At 50.7% G+C, this 11,094-nt stretch overlaps 1 long non-coding RNA gene across 1 annotated transcript; it reads left to right on the forward strand.

Annotated features, from left to right (window-relative positions):
- Nucleotides 1–974: 974 nt before the first annotated feature.
- On the forward strand, nucleotides 975–10,795 carry LOC123462735. The gene is made up of 4 exons (XR_006638496.1): nucleotides 975–1,103; nucleotides 3,812–3,894; nucleotides 7,072–7,203; nucleotides 10,755–10,795. It is a non-coding gene; the product is annotated as an uncharacterized LOC123462735 (long non-coding RNA).
- The last annotated feature ends 299 nt before the right edge of the window (nucleotides 10,796–11,094 follow it).

An 11,094-nucleotide genomic window follows, 5' to 3' on the forward strand; every position in this document is an offset into this window, starting at 1 on the left:
TCTTTTTCAGTCTGTAGAAGATAGATGGTTTCTTTTTTTTTTTTCAAATTTTTATTAACAACTTCCATAATTATAAAAAATATCCCATGGTGATACATTCTCTTCCTCCACTTTCCCCTTTGAAACTCCATTCTCCATCATATCCTTTCCCCATCTCACTCAGTCTCTCTTTTATTTTGATGTCATGATCTTTTCCTCCTCTTATGATGGTCTTGTGTAGGTAGTGTCAGACACTGTGAGATCGTGGATATCCAGGCCATTTTGTGTGGAGCACGTTGTAAGGAGTCCTACCTTTCCTTTGGCTCTTACATTCTTTCCGCCACCTCTTCCGCATTAGACCCTGAGCCTTGGAAGGTGTGATAGAGATATTACAGTACTGAGCACTCGGGTCACTTCTTTCCAGCACCATGATACCTTCTTAGTCGTCCCAAGGTCACTGCCATCTGAAAAGAGAAGATTCTCTACCAAAAGTGAGAGTAGCATTAATATTTGGGTATGAACATTAAGAGAAGTACTTACTGGGCAGTTTGATAAGCATAGTATATGCATTTAGCCAGACTGCAGCAGATGTTACACCCCTAGGGCTCATGATTACCCCTGTTTTAAGTTTTCAGTATCAGGGATGTATTCCCTCCCATGGAGTGGGCCTCCAGTCCAATTAGGGGGCAGTTGGTTTCCACCATGACAGACATGCCACTATTGCACCTGTTGGCTCATTTGGCCTGGCTGACCAAATATAAGGCTTGCAGTGTCCACTGTTGAGTGTCTTCACTGGTGATTTCTCTCTCTCCCATTGAACTGCATGCAGAATGGCTTCTTCCAATGGATGGTTTCTTTATGTGTGGCACTTAGGGATAAATCTTGGAGTTGCAGCTCATGCGTGTGAGCTGTCTACTCACTGTGGCATCCTCTGTTTGTTGGGGTTCATCATGCTTAATCTTTCCTTTACATGTGATGCTGAGCAGCGAGGCACCAGTGACCTTGGGCCTGAAAGAGTGTCATTCCTCAGTCACTGAGGAAAGGGGACAGCCTGCAGGGCTGGACAGAGCTGGGGCAGGAAGGCGCTGGCTCAACATGGACGGGATCAATGACAGCTTTAACAGGTAGGAGAAGGGACCATTAAGGGAAGTGATGGGCACAGCCCAAGGGGTGGGGGTGTTGTGTGTGGGGGGGAGACTTGGTGCCAAACAGAAATGAAGCAGCTAGAATGGTCTCTGCCAGGGGAGTGTTGAAGAATTTAATTCAAGATGAAATGTGTTCTTGTTTGTGGACAATTAATTTTCCTCCCAAAGGAAGGGTTTTGTCTCTCACTCAGTGTTTCAATGGCAACCGCGTAATTAAGGCAGTGTGAGCGGCTCTCCTTGCAAAGGGCTGTTTGGTGTTAACACGGTGGCGATGCAAACATTGCTTGGACTGGTTCCTGGTCCATGAAAAAAAAAAAAAAAACCCACAAAGAATGGAAGAAAACACCTCCAAATCGAGACTTGGCTCCTGTGGGGGTGATGTCATTTGGAAAATGTGAGCAGGACGTCCCTGTGAATGGAGGGGCCAGGACTTCTCTTCTCACTGTGGGGAGCTGTGATGAGGCATGCTTAGACGTTTCCAGAAATGCCGGAAAGTGGAATCACAAGTTCAGACACCTACAGGGTCCAGGTGGGAGATGGATGTGAGTGAAGTAGGGTTCCCCGTAAGTTTCAACCTACGCGATTTTATTTTCATGGTAACAACACATGCTGACACTTAGTTACGCACAGGGTTTGGCACTCTTCCGTGAAACTTACTGCTTGCTTAACTGAACTTGTAGGCTTCTTATTTATTTATTTGAAATCCTCCTTCTTTTTTTTTTTTTTGTTTTTTGTTTTTTGTTTTTTGTTTGAAGACAGAGGCTCATGTCGCCCAGGCTGGTCTTCAGTTGCTGGCTGTTGGTGGAATTCCATCTCCTTGCACAACCTACGTGTTCTCCCATCTCAAACCTGCGACGTGGGGGGGCTCAGCCTCCTCCGCTTTGCAAGGGCTCGTGGGCTGGTGGCATAATCTATTGTCAAGCCAGCTGTCTGGCAGTCTTCATTGCATCTAGACAGACCCGTGTGCCACTCAGGGTGGTGTGATCGTGGGAGTCCCTTCAGGTGGCAGAGACTCAGGGACGCGATTCCGCGTGAGGAGGTGGGCAGCAGTCAGGAGAGGGCAGGGCGTCTCGGACGGGTGAGCCGCAGAGCCCGTGACAAGTAAAATCGCCACGTGACCTGCCACACACCCGTGGGAGGGTTCTGTTGAGTGACCCACAGAGACTGTGCGTCACGGGTCCTTGGAGCACCCAGAGGTGTCCTGCATCACTGGTGGTAATTCAAGAGGCACCACCGCTTCAAGAAAATAGTATTACAGTCACTTAGACACACCGTTTGGCCCCATGGCCAGATGAATTGGAAGCCCATGACCACACGGAGCAGCTGTCTTCGTGATCGGCTCAACGTGACTCCATACGACGGCCCTTCCTTACCTGGTGATGGGTAAGCAAGTACGCGTGGAAATACACAGTGGGGGATGCTCTCTGATGAATCCCAAAAGTGCTATGCGGAATGAAGGGGCAAGACACCGGGTACCGTGGTTCACACGCCATTCAGGAAAACTCAGAACTGAACAGATAATGACTACTGGTTGCCAGGCACTGGAGGAAGGGGAGGAGACTGATTGCCAAGGGGCAGGAGGGAATCTTGGTGGTTTTTTTTTTTTTTTCCTTTTGGATAATGGAATCTTCTAGATCAAGAATGTCATGGTAGTTAGGCAATTACCTACACTTGTCAAAACTCATCAAACCCCTCGCTTACAGTTGCTGACTTTTAACTGTATGCGGTTATATGCCCGTAAAGCTTATTTTAAATGCAACTTTATATCACTAGAGCTAATGGGAAATCAGTACTCCTTGCCCAAGTAGCAGGCTGCTGTGAAAAGAAATGCATATATTTAAAGTGTACGAAAAGGAGACAGACCTCCCAGCTGTCATACGTGCCCCTGCCTGTGACTCCCTCTCTGTCTTTGCTGGCACTAGGATTCCAGCTGGGGGTCATATCTGCAGACCCTCCCCCGTGCACCAGAGACCACCACAGCTGTTTCAAGGAGTGTTAAGTGGGGAGATGGCATTAAAAAAAATTTTTTTTTGTTACTTTTTATTTATTTATTTGAGAGCGACAGAAAGAGAAAGAGGGAGATAGCGATTTTGTTTAGGGTAGCATCTGCTCAGTATGGGAAGACTGTAGAGATTACTTGAGAACAGTGTACGCCAGCCAGCAGCCAGAGGTTTGTTCGTGGACGACCAGCCCCTACCCCGAGCATCCTAGACTTTGTTCCCTCTGCTGGAATTGCTCTTCCTTCCTTGGAATCTTTGCTTGGGATCTTTGCCAGTTCCTTCTCATGGTTGCGGTCTCAGCTGAAAAGCTGTCCCCTTAAATAGGCCTTGTTTGACCCCTCCCCTCTCTATCGCGGTCCCTTCCCTCACCCTGTTACCTTTGGACTCAAATCCTACTCCTTTCTCTCAAAGCATGTTTCATGACTGTCTTCTTTTAAAAAACTTTATTGTTATTTATTCATTTATTTGAGAGAGAGAGGGAGAGAGAGAATGGGCGCGTCAGGCCTTCCAGCCACTGCAAACGAACTCCAGATGTGTGCGTCCCCTTGTGCATCTGGCTTACGTGGGTCCTGTCCTGGGGAATCGAACCAAGGTCCTTTGGCTTTGCAGGCAAATGCCTTAACGCTAAGCCATCTCACCAGCCCCCATAACTGGCTTCTTAAATGTGCTTGTCTCCCTGCCTCTCAGACTGGGAGCCCCAAGAGGTTAGAAGTTGGCTGGGACTGCCCAAGGTAGGTGGTTGTCCAGAGCCCAAGGAGACCAGCCACAAGGTAAGCTGTTTCAGTTTTCTGTTGCTGGGTAATAAATACATTTCCTGAACTTGGCAGATTGAAACAATGTACTCTTAAGCAAGCGCTCATGGTTTCTGTAAGTCTGGAGTCAGGGTTTGGCTTTGGTCCCCAGTCAGGGTCCCAAAGGCTACAGTCATGGTGTGGGCTGGGACTGGGCTCCCCTTGCGGTGCTGGTTCTCTTCCACACTCACTACCCGTGGGACTGCTGACAGCTGACGGTGACAGCAGTGGGGAGCGGCTGTCTCTAAGCCTCTCCCTTTAGGGAAATTTTGGATTCTTATTTATTTATTTCTTTATGAGAGAGAGAGAGAGAATGGGTACATTAGTGTCTCTAGCCACTGTGAAAGAACGCCACCTTGTGCATCTGGCTTTAAGTGGGTACTGGGGAATCAAACCTGGGTCCTCAGGCTTTGCAAGCAAGTACGTTAACTGCTGAGCCATCTCTCCAGCCCCCGGATCCTTTTCATTTGGAAGGGCTCACCTGATTAGGCCAGGCCCACCTAGCTGTTATTGCCCCTATCAGTTAACTCAGTGTCAGCTATTTAGGGACCTTTTAAAAAATGTTTTATCATTATTAACAAGATGTTTTGTATTGATACATCATGTGTTGGTATCCTCTTTTCCCTTGTCCCTGCCCCCATTCTGTTGGGGACACTCCTCAGTGGGGTTGCAGGTATTCCCCATGGGGTTGTGGTTTATGCGTTGTGGGAGCAGTAGTTGGTTATTTTTTTTTTGGGGGGGGGAGAAGGGAATGCCTCGGGGCATGATGTCTCAACCTGTGGCTCTTACAATCTTTATGCCCCCTCTTCCACAAAATTCCCTGAGCCATAGTGGGTGAGTTTTTAGTCTACTTCAGTGGTGAGCTCTTAGGAGCCTCTGGATCTCTGCTTTGGTAGGTGTGGAGTGTCCGCAGGGTCTTTCTCCTTCACCCTGGCGCTGATTATCAGGTTCAGCATGGAAGCAGCGCTCTTGCTCATCTCCCCAATTCCTCTGTGGATTCAGCTGTGGCTTGGCTGAAGTGTGAGGGGTAGTTTATCTCATCAGGTCTCTTTACCTTCTGAAAAAGAAGAACAGATTCTCCAATGAAGAGTGAAGTCAGCATAGTTTAAATGGGATAAGCATTATTAAGTTAGGGAGAATTTGATGTAGGTAACCCTTCTTTTAGCCAAAGACTAGTGAGAACTTGACACTGGAGAATATAATCTTTGTCTCCATAGGATTCTGGCCTGGTCCCCAATTCCAGACACGGGTTCCTTTACCCTGAGCGGATCTCTTAGCCAATCAGAAAGCTATTGGTTCCCCACAGGCTGTGTGCCACTATTGCACTGGCGTGTACATCCTGTCAGGGTGCTTGCTTCTGAGTAGCTCAGACCTCTGCTTGCTCAGACCGTTGGTGGCCATTTTCTCCCGTAGCTCCTGTAGCGCTTTCCAGCACTGGACAGGCTCACTGTCTGGGGACTGGCTCTCTTCTGAATTCCAGCCAGGTCTCTCCGTGCTCTGTGTCAGCAGCATATGGTGTCTTCAGCAATAGGGTCTTAGCTTTTGCCTCCGGCAGGTAATCACGTGCTTTGACAGAAAGCTGTCTAGATTTGGGGACCTCGCAGGTCTGATCAAGCTCAATGTGGGTAGCAACCAGTCTCTGGTACGGGGAGTTACAGGTCAGAGACAGAAAAATATTTTTCTTTTCAGCTTAGGCTTCATCCCACCCTCACCAGAGCCCCCTACTTCTTTTCAGGGTTTTATCTTTTAGGCTATCTCCAAGATAAAGGTTCTTATGGTATCAGCTTATTTTGGATTTAATCTTGTATTTGTTCCTCCCCTCCCCCTCCTCCCAAACCCTTCCATCCCTATGGTCTGGGCCTGGAGTTGCCTGTCAGGTATGGCAGCAACTCGAGCAGGTTAGGGACCTTTTAAAATTGCATCTGCAGAAACCTCTTTACTTTTTTTTTTTTTTTTTAATTTATTTATTTGAGAGCGACAGACACAGAGAGAAAGACAGGTAGAGGCAGAGAGAGAGAATGGGCGCGCCAGGGCCTCCAGCCTCTGCAAACGAACTCCAGACGCGTGCGCCCCCTTGTGCATCTGGCTAACGTGGGACCTGGGGAACCGAGCCTCGAACCGGGGTCCTTAGGCTTCACAGGCGAGCGCTTAACCGCTAAGCCATCTCTCCAGCCCAAAACCTGTTTACTTTTGCCTCATCGTATAATCAAATCACGGGAGCGAATTCCTGTCCCATTTCCAAGTCCCCTCTCCACGTAAGGGTGGGGTGCCCATGCAGCGTGTGTGCCCTAGGGGGCAAAGTCCTGAGTTAGCGTCCCCTGTCTTCTTCCATGCCACTTTCAGTGCGTTTGTGGGAAGGATGTGACCTGCCTTCCTTTGCTGGGAATTCTTTCTACTGGCCTGTCTTGCTGCCACCGTGCTTGTCACCGTGTTATCCTTGGCTGGGTCCCCTCTCACCTGTGGCTCTTACGTGTCGCGTGCGTGGGCTCAGGCAGGTAGTAATGAGCGCTCACCCACCTCGTGGCTGGAGGTCACGTGTGTCAGGTGGGAGAACTGAGGTAGCTAGAGACACACCTGTGCATTTGAATGCTCGGGGTCACGTGGGGCGTGTTCGCAATGTAGAGACTTCTCTCTAGGCTCTGTCCTTCCCCCCTTCTTCCTCTTTCTCCAAAGACAGCCAGCATCGAGAAGCAAGTAAACTAGCGTGCATCGTTGGTGGTGGTGGTTTTTCGAGGGAGGGTCTCACTGTAGCCCAGGCTGACCTGGAACCCATCCTGTAGTTCCAGGCTTGTCTTGAACTCCCAGCCCTCCTCCTACCTCTGCCTCCCAAAGGCTGGGATTAAAGGCGTGCGCCACCTACCACACCTGGCCTAATCTTTGTGTCTTTGTACTCCTGGGGCCTTTGTTCCTATAAACACAAAAAGCGCATCACACGCTGCACACACACACACACACACACACACACAGACACGCGCGCACGCTTGTATCGCTGTAGTTTAGTGTTTGCATATTTCCTAAAGATTCATATATTAGCTTCTTGGTCTCCAGCCTGTGCCACTACTGACACGTGGTGGAACCTTTAGGGAGCAGGGCCGAGTGGAGACCTTGAAGGGAATATTAGGACTCTCACCCTTTCTTTCCTCTTTCTTCCTTCAGTCCAGCTGCCACGAGGGACCTGCTGGATCTGTCACTCGTTTTCCGCCACGAGGTACCCTTACCAGTTCAGTGCTCCTCCCTTGCCGCTTGTTCCCCATGTGGGCCCAGAGCCACCTGTTACAGAACCATCAGGTTAGCCATCTCCCTGAGGGGACCCCAGTGTCTCCCACCTCTGGCTGTGCCTGAATGCCGCTGTTCCGCACCTTGGGATCTCCACACCTGTGCTCCAGGCGTCCCCTCGGCCCCTGAGCACCTGATCCAATGCCCACCTCTCATGCCCTGACCCTCTGGAATAATCTGAACTCCCCACCACCAGCCTGGGCCTCTCTGGCTGTGTCCTTTCCCAGAGTCCTTTCTGCCGTCTAACATATGGCATGTTTTATGTGGGTTGCAGTCTTCCAAAAGCCAACCCTGAGGTTGGGTGTGAGTTCAATAGGTAATCTGGTGTGACCTAGGGGGCTCTGGCAGGAGCACAGGGACACGATACAGGAAGGATAAAGCATTCTTCCTTATGGGATCAGGGCCAGGTGACCAAGAACAGGTCTCCTAGGATGTACTGGAGAGGTGGGACCTGGGGTTCCTTCTACCTGCTGAGGGCCGCTTCGCAGCAGGAAGGAGGAAGAGATGGACTCATCAAAAACAAAGAGAAAGCTGACCAATGGTGGTGCATGTCTTTAATCCCAGCACTCGGGAGGCAGAGGTAGGAGGATCACCGTGAGTTCGAGGCCACCCTGAGACGACAGAGTGAATTCCAGGTCAGCCTGAGATAGAGTGAGATCTGACCTCGAGAAACCATACTGAACAAATGAACAAGAACAGGGCAAAGAGACTGTTGCGGGAGCCCCGGGGTTCCAGGCTGCAGGGCTGGAGGGAGAGGAGGGCACTGGCTCCCCAAAGAAGGGAAAACTTTCTTGGGGACTGGCTACAATTTTCTCTGAAGATTATGAAAAAGTTAGCTTCTGCTTCGCCCTTGGTCACCTAAGAAAAGGTATTTGTCACTAGAACCTCAGTGCTGGTGGGTGGGAATGGAGGCCTACTGTCATCTCATGTCATCTCGTCTTCCAGCCACAGCCTCGGAGCCCATGTGCTCGGAAGAGAGGCCGTGCACTGAGGCAGTCAGCAGGCACACCTAGGGACTGTAGTGACATTGTCTGTGTCCCCGTGTGCAGCCTCTGGGCCCGAGGGTCCCCCTCTGCAGAGCAGGGCGGTGGTGGCTGTGCCTGTGTGTTGGGAAGTAAATAACTAGTTACACACAGAGCCAGGTGAACAGGACCCGCCCGGTGCCAGCCCCCTGCTGATGCTTCCGGGAGTCAAAAGCAGTGGCTGGGAAGCCTGGTGTCTGCTGTGGCTGGCTTGACCCTCAGCACTTTCCTAGGGAGAAGGATGGTCCTTGGATCATGAACATACTGGGGGAGCGCTTGGCAGGACTCACCCCAGCCTGGTCCGGGGATGGGAGTGATGAGAGACATGGAAGAAACCCCAAGAAGGTGACCCTTCGTAGGAGACCTGACAGGGGACCTGGGTGAAGGGCTAGGGCTGGGCAACATCCCGGAAGGAGCGGACAGCATATACAGATGTCCTGAGATGCCGAGGAGCCTGGCCTGATCAAAGGGGAGGCCAGAGTGGCCATGTCTGAGTAGCGGGCGGTGGCCAGTGACGGAAGGTGGGTCTTGTTCTTGGGGCTCACTCAGATGCAGCGTCAAGATGTGTGGAGACATAGGGGTTGTGGAGACACGGGGGTTATGTGCCCAGTGGCCAGAGGGAGGAGGAGGTGCCTGGGTTTTGGGGCATGCGCAACACCAATAGCAGCAGCTGGCAAGGAGTTCAGATCAGAGCTGTAGGGGTGTGTGCCCGGGGAACCTGGGGACACCTCTCTCCTCCCAGCAAATGACCTCCTGGCCGTGGCGCCGTCCGTGCCAAGTGCTGAAGTCACTATAGGTCCTCACGGGATCCGTGTCACGGGGCAGCTGACTGTTCCGTTAAGTGCCACGAGTAGCGTGCGGAGTTAAAAATGACACGTTGACTGAAAGTAAGTGAAACACTGGAGCCCAGTGACAAGGACGTCCGTGAATAATTACTGGGCTGACACTTGCTGACCGCATTTCAAGGAGGCTCATCCCTCTCAGCCTGTCGCCGTCTCCGCGTGGGGCAGCGAGGCCTGCGGAAGAGTCCCTTAATGAAATCTTATGTGTGAGGAGATGAGACGCGTCTGTCTCACTGGCCCTGCGTTCTTACACACTTGGCCGTGTTTTCCTGAAGATGGTTTTCTGCTAGAAAGAACCAGATCGCCACGGTCTTCTTCGAATGCCGCCACGCCGTGTACCGTCCTCCACTGATTTTTTTCAAATTAAAAAGTATTATTTACTTATTTGAGAGAGAGAGAGTGAGAATGGGCATGCCAGGGCCTCCAGCCACTGCAAATGAACTCCAGATGCATGCGCCCCCTTGTGCATCTGGCTTACATGGATCCTGGGGAATCAAACTTGGGTCCTTATGCTTCAAAGGCAAATGCCTTAACTGCTAAGCCATTTCCCCAGTCCCCATCTGTTGGGTTTTTAAGGATCCATCACAGTGTGTCATCTGAAAACTATGGCTCCTGAGAAATAATATTAGCTCCATTTAACACGTGGTCACGGCATGCTTTCTGCCCCATGGAGTCTAGACCTGCCCATTGCCATGACAATGACCTCTGGCTTCAATGTGGGCACTTTATTTCTCATCACTTCTAGGCTTAGCTGTCGACACTGTCTTTCAGCATGTACATGCCCCAAAAGTCCACTATTCTCATTTTTTTTGTTTGTTTTTGCTTTTTGAGGTAGGGTCTCACTCTAGCCCAGGCTGACCTGGAATTCACTATGAAGTCTCAGGGTGGCCTCGAACTCATGTCAATCCTCCTACCTCTGCCTCCCGAGTGCTGGGATTAAAGGCGTGAGCCACCACGCCCAGTTTAAGTCCACTATGCTGAACAAGGCCCCTCCCCCCCCCAGCTCGCTCAGTGGGCTCCCATCTTCGGCGCTGGAGGAGAGGAGCCATGCCGACGCCTGCCCCACCATGTGGGGAAGGAAGTTCTCAAGTTCACAGTCCAGGTGAACAATCAATGCAGTTTAAACCACAGACTTTCTCTGCCATCCACACTAACTGCCAGTCAAGGAAACTGGCTGTTGGGGAAGTCTCAAGTGATAAAAGGGGCTCATCAGCAGATGTGAGACCCTTGATCTGTGTCCACCTAAGTGGCGTCAGGAACCCAGGGCCCCCACCCGCCACCTTTGACTTGACTCAGCAGAGGCGGAGTCTTCACGGAGGTGACACGTCCGAACTCTTGCTCAGGTCAAATCATTACCATGAGCAGAGCACAGACATGGCATCCAAGATCTGGTTTCCCCACCCCCTACTAGTAAGTGTTAGGTCAGGATGGGGTCCCCAAAATGGAGTCACCAAAGACAGTAGGATGGTGACAGATGCAAGGAAGTGGGTCATCCACATCCCTCAAGAAGCGGCCCAGCCATTATCCCTTCCTTGCCTAACAGTCCCCACCCCCAGGTCATGATTTCCTGCCCCCTTATCTTGTAAACCACCTGGTCACTGTTCTGGTGTCACACCCTGGCTAGCTTAGATCTCCCCTAAAGAAACCTGTTTCTTTTTTTCAAAAGTCTTCAAAATATTTTTATTTATTTATTTGACAGAGAAAGAAGGAGAGAAAATGAGAGAATGGGCGCGCCAGGGCCTCCAGCTACTGCAAACGAACTTCAGACGCATGCGCCCCCTTGTGCATCTGGCTGATGTGGGTCCTGAGGAATCGAACCTGGGTCCTTTGGCTTTGCAGGCAAACAATGCCTTAACCACTAAGCCATCCCTTCAGCCCAGAAACCTTTTTTTTAAAAAAATTCAACTTTTCCCTTCCTCACCTTCCCCCAACTGAAGGGCCCTATAAAGTGCACTATCTGGAATCTCAGGTTGGCTGTGCTCTGCTCTTGAGAGTCAGTCCTGGCAGCTTGTGCTTTTCCCGAATAAAAGCTTCCATCT

Source organism: Jaculus jaculus, chromosome 8 (assembly GCF_020740685.1).
Source record: "Jaculus jaculus isolate mJacJac1 chromosome 8, mJacJac1.mat.Y.cur, whole genome shotgun sequence".
NCBI lineage: Eukaryota > Metazoa > Chordata > Mammalia > Rodentia > Dipodidae > Jaculus > Jaculus jaculus.